Below are 22,679 nucleotides of genomic sequence, written 5' to 3'. Positions count from 1 at the left end.
ACATATTGTCCCATTAGCCTGGAACGCCCTCTCTCCAGCTCTTATTATTCTCGTCTGTCAGGCAAATTCTTCCTACTCTTTAAATAGAAGGCTTAGGCTGATCTGTCCTTCCTCTGGGTCTCCTCTACCTCTAACATATTGCTCTTATCTGGCTCTCATGGTTTTCTTGTTTGTCTTGTTTGGTGAATGATTTCCCCTCCTAAAACCACTAACAATGATATCCTATGGTATATTTAAGTACTTTACATTCTTCACAAGAAAAGCACTAATTAAATTCATGCAGGTGTTGTAGTCATTGTTTTGCCCAATATATCTATGAACTTTAAATGCACATTCTCATGATTCGTTCCTTATGTATCTAAAATGTGTTTCTTCCGTTTTTACCCTCACAACATCCATGTGAAGTTGCTATGAAACAACCCCATATTGCATTTGAATTAACGAGTCCCACAGTTTTGTGTCTCTATTTTGTTTTACATATTGTTCCACTTGCCCACAATGCCCTAAGAGTAGAAAGAGATGAAGTGAATTAATCAGTAGAACATACTCAATACACACTGAAGGTCCCTATATTATTGCTCATATCTGCCATTCCTTGGGTATCGCAAGTGATATTTAGAAACAAAGAGGAATTAAGAAGCTTGATTTAAATACCAATTCTGAGAAATCTTGAAGATTGAGAAAGGTGATGTTAAGAATAGATAGCCTACAGTGGTTAAACTGGCATTTTCTAAGCAAACTACCTTGATTCAAACTCCAGCTCCACCTTTTTCTAGTTGAGTGTCCTTAGGTGTTATTTTATAACTTTTATTCTCAATTCCTTTGTCTATCTAGTGAAGATAATAGAAGAAACTAACTGATAGTATTGTGATGAGTCAAAAAGAAACATACATAAAATAATTAGCATGCTGCCTGGCACAAAGTAAGCATTCTATAAGTAAATAGATGCTATTTATAAATATTATTGTGTCAAAAGACCAGAAATAGACATATATCTTCATACTTAAAAAGAAAAATAAATTCTGGAAAAAGCTTAATAGTGAACATGATATAGACAGAATCCTAGAAAATATTATTAAACAATGACTTATGAAGAGAAAGAAGTGATCCCTTTAGGTTAGTATGTGTTCATTATGACTAAGTCAAATCCACCAATCTTATTTCCTATTTGAAAATGATTATTAGAGTGATTATACCTAATGAAGGTAGTGTATCTTCATTTTTTGTAATGTTTTATACTCTTTGGTAATTTCTTTAGAAGAATATATACAAAATGAGAATTCTGTTAGGTAATCTGGTTAAAAATATATCACTGGCCATGATAGCAGGTTTGTCCTCCTATGGTAAATAACTAGGAAACTGGACAAAAGCAGTGAAACTATCATTTTCAGACATTAGAAAACAGGCAGTGCTTGATTGTGATCCCTAAGAGATGCAAACTAGATGAGCCCTGTGGTAGGTGAGGCATTCTGTCTGAAAGCATTTCCAAGGCCATGGTACAGAGAGAAGCAGCCCAACTAAAGCATAGTAGTGTTGCTGAATAGAGGAGGTAGAGATCAGTGTTTGAGTATGCTGAGGCAGCTGGAATTTGTGGAATAGAGTACCACAGAAAAGGAATCTACACAAGAAAAGAGATCCAGAAATTTGCATAGTGATCCTCTTGAGTCTTTCATTAAGTACTAAGCTTCACATGCTCAAGAAGAAGTGCTATGAGGCCAGGCAAAGAACAAATACTGAGGAGACGTAAACTCAACATTTCTAGAGCTCACATGAGGCTGGGAGACAGTCAAGTTCCAACCAGCCCCCCATGGAGAGAATCTGTTGATCCTTGGGGCATTCAATAGAGACTGAGAAGGGTCACACCTTAGAAATATGGTAAAACTATCCCATGGGTAAATTTATTTTAAAATAAACCTACTTTTTAAAATTATTGAAACAAGTCCCAAAAGGATCAGGCTGTTCCACAAGTAACCTAACAGCTTGCCACAAGAACATTCATCACTCCTTAAAAGAAAACAACACAATCTAAACTGTTACAATCACAATCTCCAACACCAATTGGACACCCAACATGAAGAAGTTGCTTGATATGTAACCCATAACCAGTAGAACATTTTAAAATAATAATACAAGAAAAACAACAACGGAACAGATGGAAACAATGAAGGTAGCAGATGAAGACTTTTAAATGGCTAATATAAATATGTTTGAAGATTTAAAGGAAAACATAAAAGTAATGAAATAAATTAAAGAGATGAAAAAGAAGTATAATGAAACTTCCAGAGCTGAAAAATATTATATCTGAAATTTAAAATTTACTAAATGTACTTACTTGATAGCAGATTAAGCACTGCAGGGAAAAAAACAAACAAACAAAAGAAAACAGTGAGCTTTTAGGCAAGCAACAGAAAGAGAAAAAGAAATGCTCAACTCTTAAGACAATATAAATCAGTCTAATATGTGTGTAAGTGGAGCACCAGAAAGGGAAGCATAAAAGAATATTTAAATGAATAAGTGAAAAATTTATCCAACTTAGTAAAAATTATAAACCCACAGATTGAAAACACCCAACAGAGAGCAAGTAGAAAGAAAAAAATTAGAATCATCATAGTGAAACTGCTATAAATCATAGGTAAAGAGAAAACTGTAAAAGTATCCAGAGGAAAAAGACATATCCAAAGAAGTAAAGTAAAAATGACTGCAGACTTCCCCCCAGAAATAATGCAAGCTAGAAGGGAATTGAATGACACCTTTAAAGAAAATCAGTCAACCCAAAATTCTATATTTATTGAGAATATTCCTCAAAAATAGAAGCAAAATAAAGACATTTTAAAAAAAAGTTGAAAGAATGTGTCACCAGCATATCTGCACTCCAAAAACAAAAAAAAAATGTTAATGAAATTCAGGCTGAAGAAAAATGACACCAGATGGGAACTCAGATCTACATGAAGAAATGAAGAACGCCGAAATAGTAAATGTATGAGTAAATACAAAATATATTTAAATATATTGAATTTGTAAATTAAAACATTCCTCCAAATAAACTCCAACCTCAGATGATTTCACTGGTGAGTTCTAACAAACCTATAAGGAAGAAATAATATCCATCTCACAAAAACTTTTTCAGAAAACAGAAAAATGCCAACTCATTTCACAGGATAGCAATATTATGATACAAAACCAAATAATGAAATTACAAGAAAAGAAAATTTCAAACCAATATCCTTCAAAAATATAGACACAAAAATCTTAAACTATTAGCAAATTAAATTCAGCAATGTATAAAAATAACAGTGCATCATTACTAGATGAGGTGTATACCAAGAATGCAATATTGGTTTAACATTTTAAATTCAACCACTGAAATTTACCTTAGTAACAAAGTAAAGGAGAAAATTTTATAATTATCTACATTTCTTATAGAATTCGACAAGCAGATTCTAAAATTTATATGGAAATGCCAAGAGTCTTTAATATCAGTAGTGTAATTTTAGATAAAGAACAAAATTGGAAGATTTATACTATCTGATTTCAGATTCACTATAAAGCTACACTAACAATGCAGTGTGGGATTGGTGTGAGGGTAGCTATACAAATCAGTGGACAGTACAGAGGGTCCAGAAAAAGACCCACACATTATTTGGTCAGTTGGTTGTTCAACCTTTTGGTCAGTTAACTCAAACAGTTGAATTACCAAGGTAATTCAATGGAGGAAACAGACTTTTCAAAAAAATGGTGTTAGAATAACTGGAATTTGTGGGGGAAGCCATGAATCTTGACTTTTACTTTACATCACACACAAAAAGTAACTCAAAATCAATCATCAAACTGAACATAAATTTACAACTACAAAACTTCTAGGAGAAAACATGGGGGAAAATCCTATCAACCTTTGGGCAGCAAAAATTTCTTAGGGCAAATAAAGCATTAACCATAAAAGAAAAAATGATAAATTAAACCCATCAATATTTAAAACTTCTGTTCTGTTCTTTGAAAGACACTGTTAAGAAAATAAAAAGGAAAGCCACAGACTGGGAGGAAGGAAGGGAGGGAGGGAGGGAGGAATAGATTTCTCTTTCTCTCTCTCTCTCTCTCTCTCTCTTACAATTTGATAATGAGAAGATGAATACAAACAACCCAATTTAGAAATGGAGAGAAGTCAGGTCAAGCCACATGTGACAAAGCAAAGCAGAAACTATGGCAGAGGGAAGAGGGGATGGGTCTTTTTTCTTTTGGGGTTCTGCTCTACAACATCAGTGATAGAGAAAACCTTTTTAAAATAAAAATGGACACAAAAGATTTGAACAGCCACTTCACAAATGATGATATATAAATGGCCAGTAAGCTTATGAAAGAAAGCTCAAAATTATTAGTCATCATCAAAATAAAAATCCATTGCACAATGAGACACCACTACACACAATAACAGGTGTTGGTAAGTATGCAGAGCAACTAGAACTCTCATACGTCGCTGGTGGAAGGACAAAATTGGACAACTCTTGGAAAACTGACAGTTTCAAAGTTAGCACATATTTAACTTATACCCTAACAATTCCACTCTTAGGCATTTACCCAAGAGAAGGGCAAGATAATGTTCGTACAAAGACTTGTACACAAATGTCTGAGACTGATTTAACCACAATACCCAAATGCGGTAATGAGATAACCCAAATGTCCATCAACAGATGAATGAATGAAGAAATTGTGATAGATTCATATAATGGAATACTCAACAATAAAAAGAACAAACTACCAAACTACTAATATAGACTCTGCCACACGAACGAATCTCAAATACGTAACACTGAGTAAAAATAGCCAGACACAAACAGTACACACTGGATGATTCCACTTGTATGAAACCCTAGAACAGGCAACACTGTACTTATCCATAGTGACAGAAAACAGGGTTGTGGTTGCCTGGGTCCAAGAGCAGCGAAGATTGCCTGCAAAGAGACATGTTAGGTAATGAAAATGTTCTAGATCTTGATCGTGGTGGTGCTTACATGGGTCCATACATATGTCAAAACTCATAAAAGTGTCCACTTAAAATGAGTTCATTTTAATGTATGTAATGTATATGTAAGTTATACCTCAATAATGTTGATTTTAAGTAATAAGATTATATAAATTGGATTTAAAGTATTGGGTTTCGTCCTCAACCTTGCCTGCATCTATACTCTTATAGAGCAAGATGTCATGTTTTGTTTTGTTTTCTCCAAATTTTTATTGTGAAAAAATTTAAATACACTGGAAAGTTGACAAAAAACCAGTACAGTGAGTACCAGTATAACACCTAGTTTATGTATTGTCCTTTTTTTTTTCCTTTGGATAGAACACTTGAAAGTAAGTTGTAGACATTTTTTCACTTCACCCCTAAAGGCTTCAGCATGCATCTCTTAGCAATAAAGATTCTCTCCTACATAAGCACAATGCCAATAAAGAAATCATGTTTACCAGATGGATTGGTGACACATAGTTGGGGGAATGTCTTATTTGTTTATTCATCAAATATTCTTTAAGCACCTACTGTGTGCTAAGTATTTAAGGCTATAATGGTGAAGGAAAAAAGTGAGGTCTCTATTCTCATGGCATCATCGTCTTATGGGTGAGGCAGATATTAATCAAACAAGTGGAATGCACAATTCTAAGGTGAAGGAAACCAAACAGCTCCGTGAGATAGATCATATAAAAAGGAATCCGACTGGGTGCGTAACGATGAGTGGGTAGGATTTATCTAATGGAGGGGTGCATTTTGCATTAGGAAGTCTGGGTTGGGGTGGGAAGCATTCTGAAGAGGCTAAAGGAATATCTGAGTTCGGAGCTCTAAGAACAAGGCAGAGAGTGCAACAAGATGAAGCATGAAAGATGGGAAGCTGTGTCCAAGTACATCCTGAGAGCAATGAGAGCCTCCAGAGGGGTCCTGGGCAGGAGCAATGAGGTCAGACCCTCTGGTGGTGGTCCAGCGCTGATACAACCGTCCAGGTGAGAAGATTGGCTGCTTATACTAGACCAGTGGCCATGGGGAGGCAGAAAAGTGGATGTATTTGCTAAATAGGAGGTAAAACAGGTAGTTGTTGGTGAAGGTTGGACACGGGGGATGAGGGAGAAGGTGGAATCCAGGATTCCAGCCAGGTTTCTGCCTGGGACACCTCCATGGGTGCAGCATTCTTCACTGAGATAACTACACAAAGGTGTAAAAGCAAACTGAGAGGAGGGTGGAGAAGACGGGAGATGTATGGAATCTAAAGTGCCTGGAGGACCCTGATACGGGAAGTCCCAATTACTAGCACCACCTGAAGTCTGGGAGAGCTGGGCTGGAGCTCTACTACAGCCACCATCAGGACAGAACAAATGATCAAAAGCTCTGGGGGTAACACGTATACACGGAATCTAAAAAAAAAAAAAACAGGTTCTGAAGAACCTAGGGGCAGGACAGGAATAAAGATGCAGATGTAGAGAACGGACTTGAGGACACAGGGAGGGGGAAGGGTAAGCTGGGACGAAGTGAGAGAGTGGCATGGACATATATACACTACTAAATGTAAAATAGATAGCAAGTGGGAAGCAGCCGCATAGCACGGGGGGATCAGCTGGGTGCTCTGTGACCACCTAGAGGGGTGGGATAGGGAGGGTGGGAGGGAGGGAGATGCAAGAGGGAGGAGATATGGGGATATATGTATATGTATAGCTGATTCACTTTGTTATAAAGCAGCAACTAACACAACACTGTAAAGCAATTATACTCCAATAAGAATGTTAAAAAAAAAAACCTCTGGGAGGATGAGATCACAAAAGCACAGTTGTGCAGGGAGTAGGGCCCAGGACAGAGCCCAGAGGAGAACCGGTAGATAAGGCCCCGCCAGAGGAAGCAGGTTCCACAAAGAACAGTGATAGAAGGAGAGCCCAAGAGGTGGGAGAACAGGCAAATGTTATACCACAGGGGCCAAGGGAGGGAAGAGAGCATTTCAAAGAGGATACAATTGCAGACGGCACCCCTTCTAACTCAAGGTTCCAGACCCACGCAGGAGGCCAGTGGGAGGGTCGTGATAACATCTCACCCGATCGAGTACTTACTGTACGTTCTAGACACTGTTCTAAGCACCTTCCGAGAATCCTCTGATTTGATCTCTGCAACAGCCGCAGTGGGTAAGAATAGAAACAGCACTGCTCTAGCTCTCCTGCCAGAGCGGGAACTAATACAGGACTCCTGGCTCCCATTCCGGTTCTCCTTCCCCTACGCCTTTTCCTTGGCCCAGACCATCTAGCCATCGACTTCTCCAAACTGCTCCCCTCCCCCACCCATTCTCTGCACCACGGAACGTGGTGTTCACCAAGATATCTGAGACTTTGGACCTCTGGGTCTCCGTCCTGGCCCACCCTGGAGCCAGCTCGCTCTCAGGCCAGAAGAAGAGGCAGCTGTCGAGTAGCTTCCAGGGCAAGAGCATCTATTCCTGCAGACACCGGCGCAGCGCCCCTCCCTGCCCCACCTCCATGATGCAGTTATTATTCCACAGCTGGGGGCAGAACTTCTGCAGGAGTTATTATCTCTGCAACCTGAGGCGGGGGGTGGGGGGGTGGGGGGAGGGATGGACAAGGGGGAACAGCTCTAGCTGCGTCCCCTGCACTTCTTCCTCTCCCTCGCCATCCCATCCCTCAGATTGGCATCCTTCTCCTTCCTTCCCGGGCCTTATATAGTCATGCGCTTTCACAAGTCCCAAGGCAGACTGTCTGCCAACCCCTCTAGCCACTCCGCTGCCAAGGCGATGGCAGAGGCGAGTTGCAAACTCCGCGTCGGAGCCAGACACCGAATATATCTATTTTCTGCTTCTCCAGCAAGGCACCCGAGACGGCCTGGGGACCCTGGGTCCCTTCCCAGCTCGCGCCACAGGCACTCCACAGATGCTTACAGGGACACCAGGATGTCGGGGGGTGGGGGGTGAGGGGTGGGCAGGGGCCTCGGTGCCCAGGACTGAGGGAGTCGGGGGCGGGCTGGCCGGTGCACTGGGACGCAGGCAGGTGCGAACCACCGCCCGGCTCCCTTTCGCCGCAGTGCGCGCAGGGCTGCGGCTCTTTGTGTCTGCGGCTCGGCTCGCAGTCTGCGCTAGACTGGGTGGGGTGGGGAAGCCGGAAGCGGCAAATCAGCATCTGGGTCTTGAAAAACGCCTAGAAGTGTGGACATTTTCATTAGAAACCCTCGCACATTTGGGGAGAACAAGTCTGCCTGGCCAGCGGCCTTCCCCTCCGGCCCCCTCCCTCCCCCACGCCCACTCCCTATCGCCCGGCCTCCCCCCTCCCCGGTCATCTGGATCTCGTTGTTCCTGCATTTCCCCAGCTGCCCTTCTGCATTTGCAGCCCTGCACGTGCACAGACACACCCGTGCTCATGGCACCCACCCTGCGGCCCCCTTTACCGCGACCACCTCACGCTGCCACTCACAGATCCGTAAGGCAAGGATTCCTTCCCTGGCTCCAGTCCCCTTAACAGAATGAGCCCTTTATTCCAAAGGAGGAAGAGAAAGGGCCTTGGGTGTAGTTAACAGGAGCAAGAGAAGCTACCAGGAAGGCTTTTTGTATGGGAGAGTGCATGGGCCGTTGCCGTGGTTTGGGATGTTTTCATCATTTCTCCCCAAAATATACTATATGAGCAATCTAGTTCTCCACTTTGGGGGCTTCCCTGAAAGAAGACTGTTAAAAGAAAAGTTCAGAGAACACAATTAACAGTATGTTTTCCCCTCACTTCACCTAAAGGCCTTTTGCTACATTCAGTTACTGTTCATTTTCTATTTTATAAATGTTAACCGATGTGCTGAAAAAACAGAGGCAAAAAATCTAGGACATTGTTGCTTTAAGAATCTAGACTAAAACACCTTAAATGAACTCTGCAGCAGACAGATGAAAAAAAAAAAGGGCCCTTCTCTGGCCCTTGCTGCTTTTGCCATTATTCATGATGTAATTTTTCAGGTGTTAGTTTGGCAGAGAAAGATTGGAACAGGGCTTGTTGCTAGGACATGAATGAAGGAGAGGAATCCCATTGGTTCTCTGGGACTTCACGGGAGCCAATGGGAATGAAGGGGATGTAGGTGGAGGGGGCGGGGAGTCAAAAAAAAAAAAAAAAAGACTCTCCGGCTGGACTGTTCTTGTATTTGCTATGCTAAAGTGGGGTACTGTAAATTGATGGGTTTTTTTTTTAGGTCTATGTGTAAGGTGTGGGTGGGTAGTGTTGTCCGAGGGACTAATGCTGAAGAGTGAGCAATTAAGAGGCAGCTTTGTTCACACGGTCCTGCGTTTCACTAATAGCTCACTGTCACCAACAGTCTGGAGCAGTCTGCAAACGAGGTTGGGCACATTTCACACCCTTACCCTGCAGAGCCACACACCGCTCGGGGGATGCAATTATGCTAGAGCTGAGTTGGGAGGTGGGAGTGTGGGTGGAGCGGGGCTGGAAGATTTCTCTGGTCTTAATCACCATACGTGAACCCCGAACAACCTTTGGCAACGTAAGTGAAACAGTTTTGTGTAACGTAAACCGGGGGCTCATCACGTTCCCTGCCCAAGGCTTCGGAACCGCCTCCCGACTCGCTTCCCGCGGCCTCTCAAGGGGTCACGGCAAAATCTGGCCCAGCAAAAGCTCCAGTTCTGATAACAACCACGTGTAGGCACCGTTGGGCCGAGAATGTCACCCGGCTGCCAGACCTGGGCTATAAAACATTCACCCACTTCAGCCGTTTGAGGCTCAGTCTCCTGGCTAGCCAAGTAAGCAGTTTTGTGTGCCGGTCAAACTCAGCGGCTCGATTCTAGGCAGTTCCTTGCAAACCTAGGCAGGAAGAGAAGCTCTGATCCCTGCAGGGCCCCTGCTTTCCCTCCATTGATTGCATACACTTGACAAGCTCCCTTGCCATATTCCATTGTCTGGGCTCCGGCTGTAACCCACACCTTCTCTTTCAGAAACGTGCAGTGTGTGTGCGCTGGGTGACTTGAAACACGCATGCCATAAATTCACTTCTTATTGGGTTATAGACCTAGCCAGTTTATTTACACCCTGGAGGGGGCCCTACCTCTGCCAGATTCCTAACTTCAGAGATCCTGTGGCTGGAATCCAGCAATATAAAAGGATTTCTCCTTGTAATCGGAGCACTTCCTAAGACCACAGGCAGTTTCAACCAATTAACATCTCTGATTGCAACAGAACATTTTAGGAGACTCAGAAGGACCAGAAGGGTTTTCAACCATAAGCCTTTATTGGATCCATGGCAGGAACTGATCTGATTATTGATTTCTTTCTTGTGGATTTCTATGACTTCTCAAGATTTGGGGGGAAAGAGGGTGGGACGTGAGCAGTAAATGGGAGGAGACAAAAGCAAAAAGGGAGATTCTTAGATAGGTCTTTCTTTTTCTGTCCGTTGCACAAATCCCAGGCTCTGCTCACATCCACCCCTCCGCACTGATAGAGAACACGGCTCCAAGTGCAGACCCTAATTGCAGTCCTTCAGGTGACAGGTAGCTTGTGTGCTTCAGTTCAAAGCCAAAGTGGAGGTTGAGTAAATCTGATTTCAGACAGTCAGCATTTCAAAATAAAAGCGTTCAACCTTAAGCCCCAAACAGGAGGCCTCCTTGCAGCCTTTTACCAGGAATCCTGTGAGATGTACTTCAGTCAAGGTCTCCACTCAAACCTCACTTTGTTCTCAGTCCTCGTAAAACCTCAGACTGCTTACAAAGCTGCCCCGCCTGCACCGAGCAGGGGCTCCAGAGACTAGTGCCAGGGAGTGTGAAATGCATGGGAACGGTGTTGCGGCCAGCCCACACCGAGGGGTGGGGGGCCGGCCGCCTCCGAGGGGGACAAAACGGTCCCAGAAAAGAACAAGGAAGGTTCCATGGTGTCTTCCTTCCCTGTATCTCAATGCACTCATTAATCAGGGGCCCTTTTATATATATGAGGGAAATGGGTAAAAATCATAAGATCTGAGCTCTCCCTTTCATGGAAAAAAGGGAGAGAAAAAAATACGGGTCCAGTTAAACAATCAATATTAGAGCTCTCTCATTTAAGTAATACAGATTGTATTCAAGGCCGGGATCTAACTTCACGCCTCTACCTAACCAGTTTATGTATTATTAACTCTGTATAAAAGCACTGTCATTCCTTGGTGCAAAGAACTTACAAAGGCCCCCGAAAGTTGAGAGATCTGCTTGGTGATCCCCAGTCTGCCTGGGACAGGAGCCAGGAGGGGACACCTCCACTCTGAGCAGGAAAGGACCCTCCACCCACAAACTTCAGAAAGGAACACATTTTCATTGTCACTGTGTGAACTGTAAGCTAATTATGTTTTCCTGCAAGGGAAGCAAATTATATTGATTGTACAATAAAAGCTATTGTCATTCTCAGTATATTCATCATGACTCAGAAAGATGCAAAAATATTGACTTGCTCTAAATAGCATTTTACTTTTCTCTCCAGACAGCAGTTTTTAAGACACAGAATGACCAGAGATAGTTTTGTTAACCAGTCACAGGGAGGGAATGTGTCAGCAGAGATGAGAGTTATGGGTATAACCTAAGCCACCATTTGTGAATGACAGAGCGCCCTCGGGGGAAGGATACACGTCTCGGACTTCACGAAAGAGTTAACCTGGACTATTCCATATATATTTTTTAAATTCCTTAAAACTCCCAATAGTACCTACAGTAACAAGAAATTAACAAAGCCCACTGACATGTCTGAAAGGAAGGTGATTAATTAAAGTAATTAGGCTGCACTGAATTATTAAAATATGAAATCTTCTGTAGGGATGACCAAAAAAGGCAGAACATTTTTGCAGTTCAAAAATTAAAACCATACTCCGATTCATTAGCTGAGATGGGAACTCTCACACGTTTTAGCCTACAGTGTTATTCACAGATGTGTAAATGACTAATATTGCACACCTTTGTAATGGTTCTTGTAAAAAGGAAAAAAAGGAAAGAAAAGAAAAAAAACAACAACCAGACTTCAATTATTTGGTTGCTTGTAGGACAGAGGAGATCTTTTGAAAGAATGACAACCAGCCTTTCGGGTTTACTTTGAAAATGCCCCCAGGCTTTGAAATGCCAGGTGTGTTGGGGCTTGTGACGAAAGTCAGGCTGGGGACAGTGAAGGGCAGAGAAGCACCTCTTGACACATTCCTCAGCTGTGTCTTCAAAGCAGTCGATGTCTCCTTCCTTCATACTAAATCAAATCGAACTCTTTGGCTTGACGTCGAAATCCCTAACTGTGATGCTCTGCCCCATCTGTCCTGATCCTAGGAGACCAGCTCCAGGTCAGTCAGGCAAATCCCACTACCTTGTTCCAAAACCATACTCACTTCTCCTTCTACATCCCCAGGCAGCTTGTCCCCTGCCTGGAATATCCTTTCATTCTCTCTGATCCACCCTAGTCACCCCACCTCTCAGAACCCAGCTTCAGATCCCCACAAAGCCTTCTGCTTTCCTCTCCCAGATCTTCACACGCAGGACCTAAGCTGTCTATGATTTAATTGAAATCTGATCATGTCTCTCCCCTGCTTGAAAACCTTCCACGGCACCCTCTGCCTTCAGAATAGATGCTCAGACAAATTGGTTCCTCTGGAATCTGGCCCTAGCCTATTCCCCCAACCAGTGGGTAGTGGTGGTTAACCCACTTTGGAGCCAGACCACCTGGGTGAGGACCCAGCTTTGCCACACCCGGGTACGACCTTGGGCAATTACTTCTCGTCCTTGAGCCTCAGTTCTGACAAAGGATTATTGAGATGGTTACAGAGTTAATATATGTGAAGCACTTAGAATGGTGCCTGGCCTATTCTTGGCGCTGGATGTGTATTTCTTATTACCATTATCATTAATATTATTTCTCCACGTCACAATCCTGCCCTCCAGCAAACGATTCACTATCCTATTTGGCGTTTCCACCAACATCCATTGTTTAAAGTCCATCAAAACCTCCTAATCCCCAGGCCCCACTCTAATACCACATTCTCCACAATTCTGTCCTGGATTCAGCCCCACTCATCTACCCAGGGCTAGACTTCCTTAGCACATGATCTGTTTCTCTGATGAGGCTTAGCTTCACCTGCTTTATAACACAGCTCTGCACAGTAATGGAGGGTAGGGGCTATATCTATCTTTAGATCCACTCTCCACTTGTAGCAGAAACTTAGTGCTCAAACATTCCAGGTGTTCTATGTGTTCCAGCCTCTCTTGCATGACTTTGGGGTCATATGACTAGTTTAGGTCAACAGACTGTAAGCAGAAGTGGTAGATGTCACTTCTGGGCTGCAGGTTGAAAGCCAACGTGCCTCATCCATCCTTCTCTTCCCTTCTTTGGAAACCTTAGAGGTCACATGTCTCCCCAGAGTGCGACTGGAAGATGGCAAGCTGCCATCCGTATGGATCCCTGAATGACCGCGTGGGGCTGATACTCCTGATGACCCTTGTTGGATGTGTTACCTGAGCTAGAAATAAACTTTTGTTGTGTTAAAGCTCTGAAGTGTGTGCACTATTGTTACTTCAGCATAGCCTAGCTCATCCTATTATACCCCACCCACCACTTTCCAACACTCAGGGAACTTAGTACATAGGGAGTATTAAATATTCAAATGCTGAATGAATTATGTACAAAATGACTCTTTTTTAAAACTATGTCTTTTACTTTAATGTTGCTCCATCCAACTTCAAGCATTTTATTTTGACTCCTTACTTAGAATGCATATCCTTTGTGGGTTTTCTCTGTTGGCCAAAGGACCTACCATAGCACTGAACATGTGCTTAGTAAGACCTGGTGATTCATGAAGGGTCAGCTTCTGTTCACCAGCTCACGAGAATCCACTCCATCTGAGACCAGGGCTTGGTAGTAAGAGCTGATTCCTCCAGAGCTACTTCTGACTCTATGCCCTACCAGGGTTTAGTGAGATGATGACTGAGCCGTGCAGTGACTGCCCAGCTCCAGAGACCACAGTTCTTCAGTCAAGAGGACAAAAGAGATAAAACTGTTTTTCAACACTTTTTAACCCATACCTCATTAAGTCAAGATTTTATTAGCGCTTTTGCTAAGCAGTTTATAGTATAAACATTCACTTTCTAAACATGAAAGTATAATGAATATATTTCTGAAGAGTACCCCTTTTTTCCCTCCTTCGTCTGCTCTAAAGATTCTGATACACACTGGATGGGTAGAGATGTAGCTCAGCCCCTGTAACAGTGCAGTTTTCTACCATCTTCATCCCAGAAGGATGAACCAGGAATCACATGTGATTACCCCACCCTCAAAGAGCCTCTGACTTTGGTGGAATCTAAAGAACCAGGTTCAAGTCCCAGATCCACCTAGTGGGTAACTCATCGCTTCTATGTCTCAGTTACCATCTGTAAAAAGGGAGGGGGGAGAAAAGGGTCCTCTTTCCTTCCCTCCCCCTTAGGATAGCAAGGGATGCAATGAGAAAATGTGTTTTCCTGTTGGTTTCTTAATAAAAGCCCCTATTCCCTAGAACATTCATGTAAATATACGGGACAAAATCTACCTTTTAGGGCTGCCGCGTATATCTGGAGTGTATGTTTTAGCTGTCGGTGAGAATACAACACTCAGAAATCTAGGCGTCAAGCCCCTCTTTACTGTCAGGGTCATGGGAAGTTTTCCCACACAAGGAAAGACTAAAATAAAATAGAACAGAGGCAACTCAATTCAGAAGAAGAAGGGTAAACTTTGGGGTTTCTCTATTGACTGGGGTTTAAGAAAAAGCATTAGTTAAGAGGAGGAATATTTGGTCAACTCAGCTGGGGAAAGCTTTCCACTCTGGGGTCATGCCATAAAACTAAGATGCCATAAACTCAAAGCCATCTCTTCCACTTGAGAAAGAAAAAAAAAATCTGAAATTCTTTAGAGGGAGGATAATTCAAGAATAGACATCATCTGTGGTGAGATAACCCACCTAAACCTAGCTCCATACCAGAATATCAGAAGCTTATACAGAGCGTCCAGGATTCAGGTAATTACCATCATCCTGACTTGGCCGGTCCACCAATGGTAGATTACGCCACGGGGCCCGGGCACCTCTCAACTATCCTCTTAATTGGTTTTCTCCTGTTCCAGCTGCTCTCAGAGCCAGTTTGTCCTGTGGGGCATTGCCCCCGAGTGGACAGAACTAAGCTTAGAGTTGCCAAGGCCACCAGGATGTCCAACTGCTCTAAACCCCTAAATGTGCAAGTTCAGGACATCTCAGAGGGGAAGGGCTGGCTGAAGGTAAGCCCTCTCAGCCAGGAGAGATGGGCTCATCAGGTCACTGCTTAAAATGTAACAGGGAAGCAAAGCTGGTCTCTTGAGCCAGGTGGGAGCCAAGGCTGGTAATTAAGAGGTAAGTGACACTGGAGCCAGTGGGCTGGGAATTAACCAAGCAGATGGTGGAGGTGGAAGTGCAGTTGCTCCCCAGCCGAGTGCCCTTGTGCACAAATGACATTGCTGGTTAAGTGTCCTGCCAAGGCTCCAGCTCTTCGACATGGCAATGCCACTGTCCTGCCTCCTGCTGCATGGAGACAAGTCAGAGCCACTCCCCCATCTCCCCCAGAGCATGTCAGAAGCAGCGCCTATCTCAGCCATAGAGGTCTCTGCTTGGGGGACCTCTTACTCTCCCTGCTTGATCTTTGAGATTTCTTTCCCATTCATTAGACAATGAGCAAGTACCGATCATGTGTCTGGCTTTGTGCTATACCCTGGGGACTCTAAAATAAATAAGACATGATTCCTACATTCAAGACATTCAGACTAGTAAACTGCATCATGCAGGTGATGCAGTTTCCAGGAGAGAAGCCTGGCATGTTGATAACTGGTTTCCTCTGAACACTGTCTTCTCTGGCTCTGAGGGTCCCACACCCACCTGGTTTTACTCCTCAATCAGTGGTTTCTCCATTTCAGTTTCCTTTGCTGAATCCTCATCCTCCATTTCTCTACATTTTAGAAAGTCCCAGGGCTCCTTTCCTGGACCTCTCCTCCCCTGGGTGATGTCTGACCTGCTGGCTTTAAGTACCATCTACTGACAATTCCCAAATTTCTATCTCCGGCCCAGACTTCTCCCCTGAGCTCTATTTCATGCCTGCAATTGCTCCCTGGCATCTGTGCTTGGCCGCCTAATAGACATCTCAAGCTATCTTATTATTTACCTATTGATTTCCCTCTTCCCCAAATTTGCTCCCACCTCCACCACCAAACAGTCGCTCCCTCAGTACATGGCAAGACTCAGTTGCTCAAATAGAAAACCCCAAAGTTCTCTCTGCTTCTGCCACTACTCTCATGTTCTTTCTCCAGTCCATCAATAAATCCAGAATAAAATCTAGACCTGCTGCTTCTCACCACCTCTTCTACTCTTATTCTCATAGTGGTTGTGGATCCTATCCCCAGAATATGCATGTATGCAACCTTTTCCATATAATTTCAGTGATTTCATAGAGGGAGGGGTTTAATCAATAGATTCCAGGTTAGGAACCCAGGTCATCGGCCACTATAAATGAGCGTTTCCATCTGTTTAACAGTTTTAGATGTTAAGCTACTTAGGGACAGGAATCCTTCATGTAATTATCTCAGTAGGGCACCTGGCACAGTGCCTCATACAGCTAATTCCTTAATTAAGTCTTTTTGAATATAATATGGAGAAGAAAATTAAGCATTCATCCAATAAATATTTATTGAACACATACCATGTGCAGGGCCTGTGCTGGTTGTCATGGGGTTTACAAAGATTCAGACAAAACATAGGAAGAAAGTGAGTCAACAACACAAGAGTGGCATGGACAGAAAGGAGACGTCAGTTCTAGCTTCAGGGTCCAGCATTAGCAAAGATGCAGGGGTGAATAGGACAAGATAGGTTTGTTGAAAAGTAAGGCAACCCAACCTGGCTAAAACAAAGGGATCATACAGGGACTCAGTGGGGCCAAATTTGAGAGGTAAAGAGCAGTGGAAATAACTCTCAAGCAAAACCTTCCTGTGACTGAGCTGGCAGGAAGAATCATTTGTCACTATTCAAAAACCATCAAATCACTGAAAGGTGTGGAGCAGCCTTCTTTATCGCCCGATTTTCATTTGGAAGAAGGAATATGGTTTAGGTCAAACCACTTAGAGGGTAGTGGGGCATTGGGGTCCTTACAGAGGGCACTGGGGTATTGATGTGCTTAGACACGTACTCTGTGTCATAGGTGTGTGCCATGGCCTCCTAGCATGACTGTAAGCTCTTTGAGGGCAACTATAATAATAAGCTCTCATTATGGCAGTAGTTCAGAGCTTACAAAACACTTTAACATGCGTTATCTTTTCTTAATCTTTAAAACCTCCCACTGAAAGAGCCGTTATTCTATCCACATTTTGCAATAAAGAAATTCAGATTTAAAGAAAGGGACAAGGAATTCATGTTATTGAATATCTACCAAGTACCAGTTTGTCAAAACTATTTCATTTATTCCTCACTGAAATGCCACAAAATAGTATGAATATTCCTAATTTACCGGCGCAGAAACCGAGGTTCAGAAGGGTTGAATAACTTGCTGATACACAACAAGGAAGTAATACAACCGGTCTATGAGAATGGGGCTGGCCCCCTTACCACTAGCAATGAGTACAGTGCCACACATGTGGCAGATGTTTCATAAATACAACTTGAACTGGTGGATTAATGGACGTCAGGATGGATAGTGGGACCAAGTGGCTAGTGGGGAGCCCCTTCATTATGACACAGAACACAGAACCTTCTAGAGTCACAGTAACTCAAGAAAAGGTCCCTGAAGGAAAAAATCTGGGAAATTTGAGCAAAATTAACTTCAAACTTATCACTCTCTTTCATCTAGGGGGACTGGAGCTCCCATACACAAAGCTTACCTAGCAGTTCTTTTAGCCACTTTGAGAATCCTGCTTGTCTGTCTTTTAATGGGTCTTTACCCTGTGCCCACAGTTCCAACCCTCTGTTCCTGATGACGGTGGACCCAAGGCATCCAAGCCAGGGGAAGAGAAATGTCCCCAAATAATGAAAGGAGACCATTTATAGCTTTCTTATCACCAGACCTCTAAGCGGCAGGCAGAAGGATGGCTGTTTCTGAAACCAGAGAATTTACAGATAATATTTCTAAGGTCTTGGTAAATCGAATTTACAACCAGACTCTTCTTTTGCATAGCACCTTTCCTTTAAGATATTCAGCTGATTATGATCACTCTCACTCCACCCATACTCCTATTTCCTGGGATCTCCTTCTCTATACCAATTTATCTGATAGCATCTGAGGATGAAATCGGTTCTGTGGTCCTACAAGAAGTGGGAGCAGAGATGAGATATAGATCTAGAGAGCCTCGAGGAGCAGGGTCAATGTATAATGTATAATTTTGTGCTCCCACAGAGCCTGGTACAGTGTCTCATGAGAGTTGCTCAATAAATTATCACTGAATTGCACTGAAGTGAACCAAAATGGTTCTATGAATAGTGTTCAGAAGAGGGTATGGTATGTGATTCTTTGCTCAGAGCTGAGTCCCTTGTAGGGGGAGGACTCTTGTGCTTCTAGTTTAGGATGGAGGATAAAGAGATGAGAAGCTCTCTCCATCACAAGGTGATGTCCCTAAGCCCAATCAGGTTGCCAGGTGTCCATTCTTGGCCAATGGAATCAGTCACCAAAGCCACGTCATGTTGTCCTACATGGGATTTAAGCTGCTATTTGATTCAGCATGAGACTTATTTTCTACAAGAATCCCACAGACATGGTCAGCTTAGTCCTGAATTCAGAAAGTCCTGGAGACTCATTTCCTACCCTACAGAGATAGAGCCTAGGAGTGGGGGGCAGGGACAGAGGATACTTTGAAGAGAGTAATCAAGGAAACATTGTCCGGACAAAACATATAAGCCAACATAATTACCCACCATCTGTTATATGGACTAAGGATGGTTATTTAGTGATCAGAACAGACCCCATGTTTCCTGGCCTAGGCTCTTCACGGAAACTGCTCTGTGTTCTGAAGTTGGTTCTTTTGACTCTCTGCACACAATTGACTGGTATGGGAAAGAGCGGTGAAATGGCGATGCCTCTGTAGATGTGATGACAGTGCATTTCCCATATAGCCTGGACAGGAATACAACTCTAGCAATCTTTTGATTTTAATTAGTATTTGCTGCATATTTGGTGGATCTGCTAGTGCAAAGGGCCACATGTAAGAGCAAAGTCTGATTACTATGGTTTATGACTCAACTCCTTTCCCAAGCTCTGTGTTGACACAATTTAAAATCCCACTGCAATTTCAAAGGCAGAGTTGATCTCTTTTACATGTATCGGGAAAGCAGCTTCCCAGAGGAACACAACTGGAGATTCTCACTGTCTTAGGAGCCATACTTAAAACTCACACTAATACAAATAAACCCAGAGATGGAGCTTCAGTAAAGTAGACTCTCTGTGACCTGTTTATGGCTGGCGGTTCCTACACAAGTAGTCAATTCTCAATTATGCACTCAAATAAGGGACTAATAGTGCAGAAATCTAAAGGGATGTCAATGAAAAGATTTTCCTCTTTGTCCACTGCTTTATCCACTCACTCTTTCAATAAGCATTTATTGAGGACCTACTAAGTACCAGGCAATGTGCTAAGTCCTGGAGATTCAAAGCTGACTAAGACATGGTACTTGCCCTTTAGGAACTCATGATCTAGTAGGGGAAATGGACAAAGAAAATAATCACAGCACAGTATGATAAATACTATATACAGTAAAGGTACACAGATTTGCTGAGAACATGAAAGAGAAATGCTCTCATCTTCTGCCCTGGTGACGGCCCACTGAGCCTAATCCAGCTGAGGTGGGTCCCTGGCATGAGCTGGGCAGCAGCCAGGCCACTGTCCTACAGCCATGATCCATGGAGCCAGCAAACCAAGCTCATTTGAGGAAACCAATGAACCTGAGAACACTGACTGATTACTGTAGCAAGCAGAGCTTGAGGCAAGGATTGAGAAGTGAATTGTGGAGCCTAAGGACTGGAACTCCAAAAAGAGGCGAATAAGGAGCAGTGGGATAATTCTAGAGAAAGGTTAACTGGCTGTTGTCAAGAGCGGCCTTCCATGCTCCTCACTACATGGACGGAGAGCACAAGTGAGTGTGAGGAACAGGAATGGAAAAGGAAAGAGTGACTGATTCTGTCTGCAGAGGTTGGAGAGAACTTTAGAGTTGAGTCACGTATGCTGGTTTTGAAGCATCAGTACAAGTTTGCCATAGAAAATTCACTAGTTAGATAACAGTGTTGACGCTTATACGGCAAAGAGTTGTGGATGTAAGATGAAGAATACATTTGGTTGATCTTTTCTTAAGGTCAGATTTTGAAAATTTTTCCTACGGCATTCAAGGCCACGCATCATCTGACATCAATCAATATTTAAATCCCAAGGCATCCCTTCACATACCTATTATCTTCCAGATACACTGGACAACTTCTGGCTCTGTAACTTTGCTTCTACTGTCCCCTCAGCCTAAAATCCCCTGCCCTGCCATTTTCCTACTGAAATTGTACACATCTTTCTATACCTAACTCAAATATTGCCCCATCTAGGGAGACTTCCCTCACTACCACCAACAACCCCCCACCCCCAGGCCCCAGGGAAAATGAGCCATTCTTTATTCTGGGCTTCCAAGACTTACTACTTATACCTCCGCTGGCCATCCATTCTATTCTGTCTCAGATTCGACATAGTGATTCACATGGCTTTTTGCCCTTGATAAAGAATAAATGGTAAAAGTAAATAGTAAAATCCTTGAAGACACAGGCACTTCTTTTTCGTCTTGCTTTTTTATTTTGAAAATTTTTCATCTACAGGAAAATTGAATAACTAGTCAGTGAACATCCAATACACTCCAGCCTTGCTTTACCAATTGCTAACATTCTGGCACATTTGCCTTTTTTTCCCTGAATCATTGGAAGATAAGTTGCCAACATCATGGCATTCATCCTGAAATGCCTCTAAGGATGAGGAGTGTCTCCTATACAAACGTAATACTATTATCACATCCAAAAAATTAGCAATAATCCCATTATGCAGTCTACACTCAGGCTTCCCTAACTGACTCAAAAATGTCTTTTACAAGCTTTCCCCCTTGGATCTAGGATCTAGTCAAGGTCCACACATTGCATTTCGTTATAATGCTTCTTTGGTCTCTTTTAATCTGGAAGAGTTGCTCCTGGGTATAAGCTTTTCTTACCCATCATTTTTTTTTTTAATGTAGTAGGTGTTTAATAAATGTTTAATGATGGAAGAAACAGGTGGATGGACAAATGAACCCCAGTGATGCAAGATCCCTTGGCAGTTCCTCCAAGAAGGGACAGAATTCTACTGAAGGGACTTACAAGTGTCCTTTGTGAAACCACCAGGCACCGGGTAGGGGACTAAGTCATCGTCTGCCCGTAGCTGCTTGTCGTCAGATTTCCACTTTAATTGTCATGAACTAGCCCTTAGGCCACTGGGGAAATGGCTCTAGAGTAATTGATTGGAGGAAAGAAAAGAATTTGGTCCCTCACATCTGACCAAAGATGGGGAGGTCCCAGAGAGCAGGGACTCATTGCGGAATGTCAGAGTGAGAAGAGGCCTCAGAGGTCATGTCCAGGAGAGAGAACTCAGGCCCAGAGAAGTACAAGGGCTCCTTCAAGGCCACACAGGGAACCTTTGCCCCTGACTCCTGTCCAGCTTCCTTTCTACTTGACCTGGTCACCACGATGATACCCAGGATCTTTGCCTCTCTTGTTCCCAGTGACTTATGGTCATTCACTCAACCTATAAGCATCACAGATCTATTCTCTGAAACCCTACCTCAAGGGATGAGCCAGTGACTATTCCTTGCCCACGCAGGATGGAGTTATTTCAGAGGGTGCTTGTTGCCCCCAGTGGGGAAAGACTGAGAAGCAAACAGCATCTTAAACAGTCACAGGGAAGGCTGGCAAGAACCAAGCCCATGGTCTCACCAGCCTGAGAGGGGGGATGGATCCGCGTTCACTTGGTTCACTGTCATCTACTTAATCCTAAACATGATGCTGAAATTTTCTAGGGCCCTCTTGCCTCCCCCATAAAAACAGATCACTGCAGAGCTGTTATGACACGATGGCCTTGTGCAGGCGTGAATCCCATTTGGAAACAGAAGTGATAAATGAGGGACATCAGGGTGCAGGGTGATTCTCATTTCTGAGTGTATGCATTTATTTAAACGAGCAAAACGGAAAATTCCTCAGGAAGTATTTGCTCTTTCCAACACAGGTTTGTGGTCATTGGAGAGTTTCACTGAACGGGGAAAAGTGATAGTAGAAGAGGTGATCGGCTCAGTGATTGGAGGAGGAGTTTCGACCATCACTGAGGAGCTAGTACTCTTATACAGAAATTCCAGGCTTGGACTCGAACTTGAGTGGCTTTGGCGAAACCCCTTAACTTTTAGGAACCTCATCTAGTTGGGATAGAACCTCATCAAGCTGGGATAGAATCACAGTGATTTTTTTTTTTTAACTTTCGGGTGTACATTAAAATCATCTGGGGGCAGGGGGACTGCGGATTAAAATTACGATGCCTGTCTCCCACCCTATTTCCATTCTGATTTCAGCATCTCTGGGGGAGCAGCCAGGTGATTCTTAAGTAGCCAGGGTTGAATAGCCTGGATTATAGAATCTCTAAAAGCTGATTCTCAGAAGGGA

General features: G+C 43.2%; 1 long non-coding RNA gene across 2 annotated transcripts in view; it reads right to left on the bottom strand.

Annotated features, from left to right (window-relative positions):
• Positions 1-22,679, bottom strand: part of LOC125965154 (uncharacterized) — a 294,584-nt gene that overhangs the window by 264,930 nt on the left and 6,975 nt on the right. The window contains exon 1 of one of the 2 annotated variants that reach the window (XR_007478728.1): positions 8,440-8,929. The exons of the other annotated variant lie outside the window; for it this stretch is intronic. This is a non-coding gene — a long non-coding RNA (uncharacterized LOC125965154). Of the gene's footprint in view, positions 1-8,439; positions 8,930-22,679 lie in introns of those variants that run through there. 2 annotated transcript variants of the gene reach the window in all.

The sequence above is a fragment of the Orcinus orca genome, chromosome 8 (assembly GCF_937001465.1).
Source record: "Orcinus orca chromosome 8, mOrcOrc1.1, whole genome shotgun sequence".
Classification (NCBI taxonomy): Eukaryota; Metazoa; Chordata; class Mammalia; order Artiodactyla; family Delphinidae; genus Orcinus; species Orcinus orca.
This window is presented reverse-complemented; position numbering and strand designations above follow the sequence as displayed.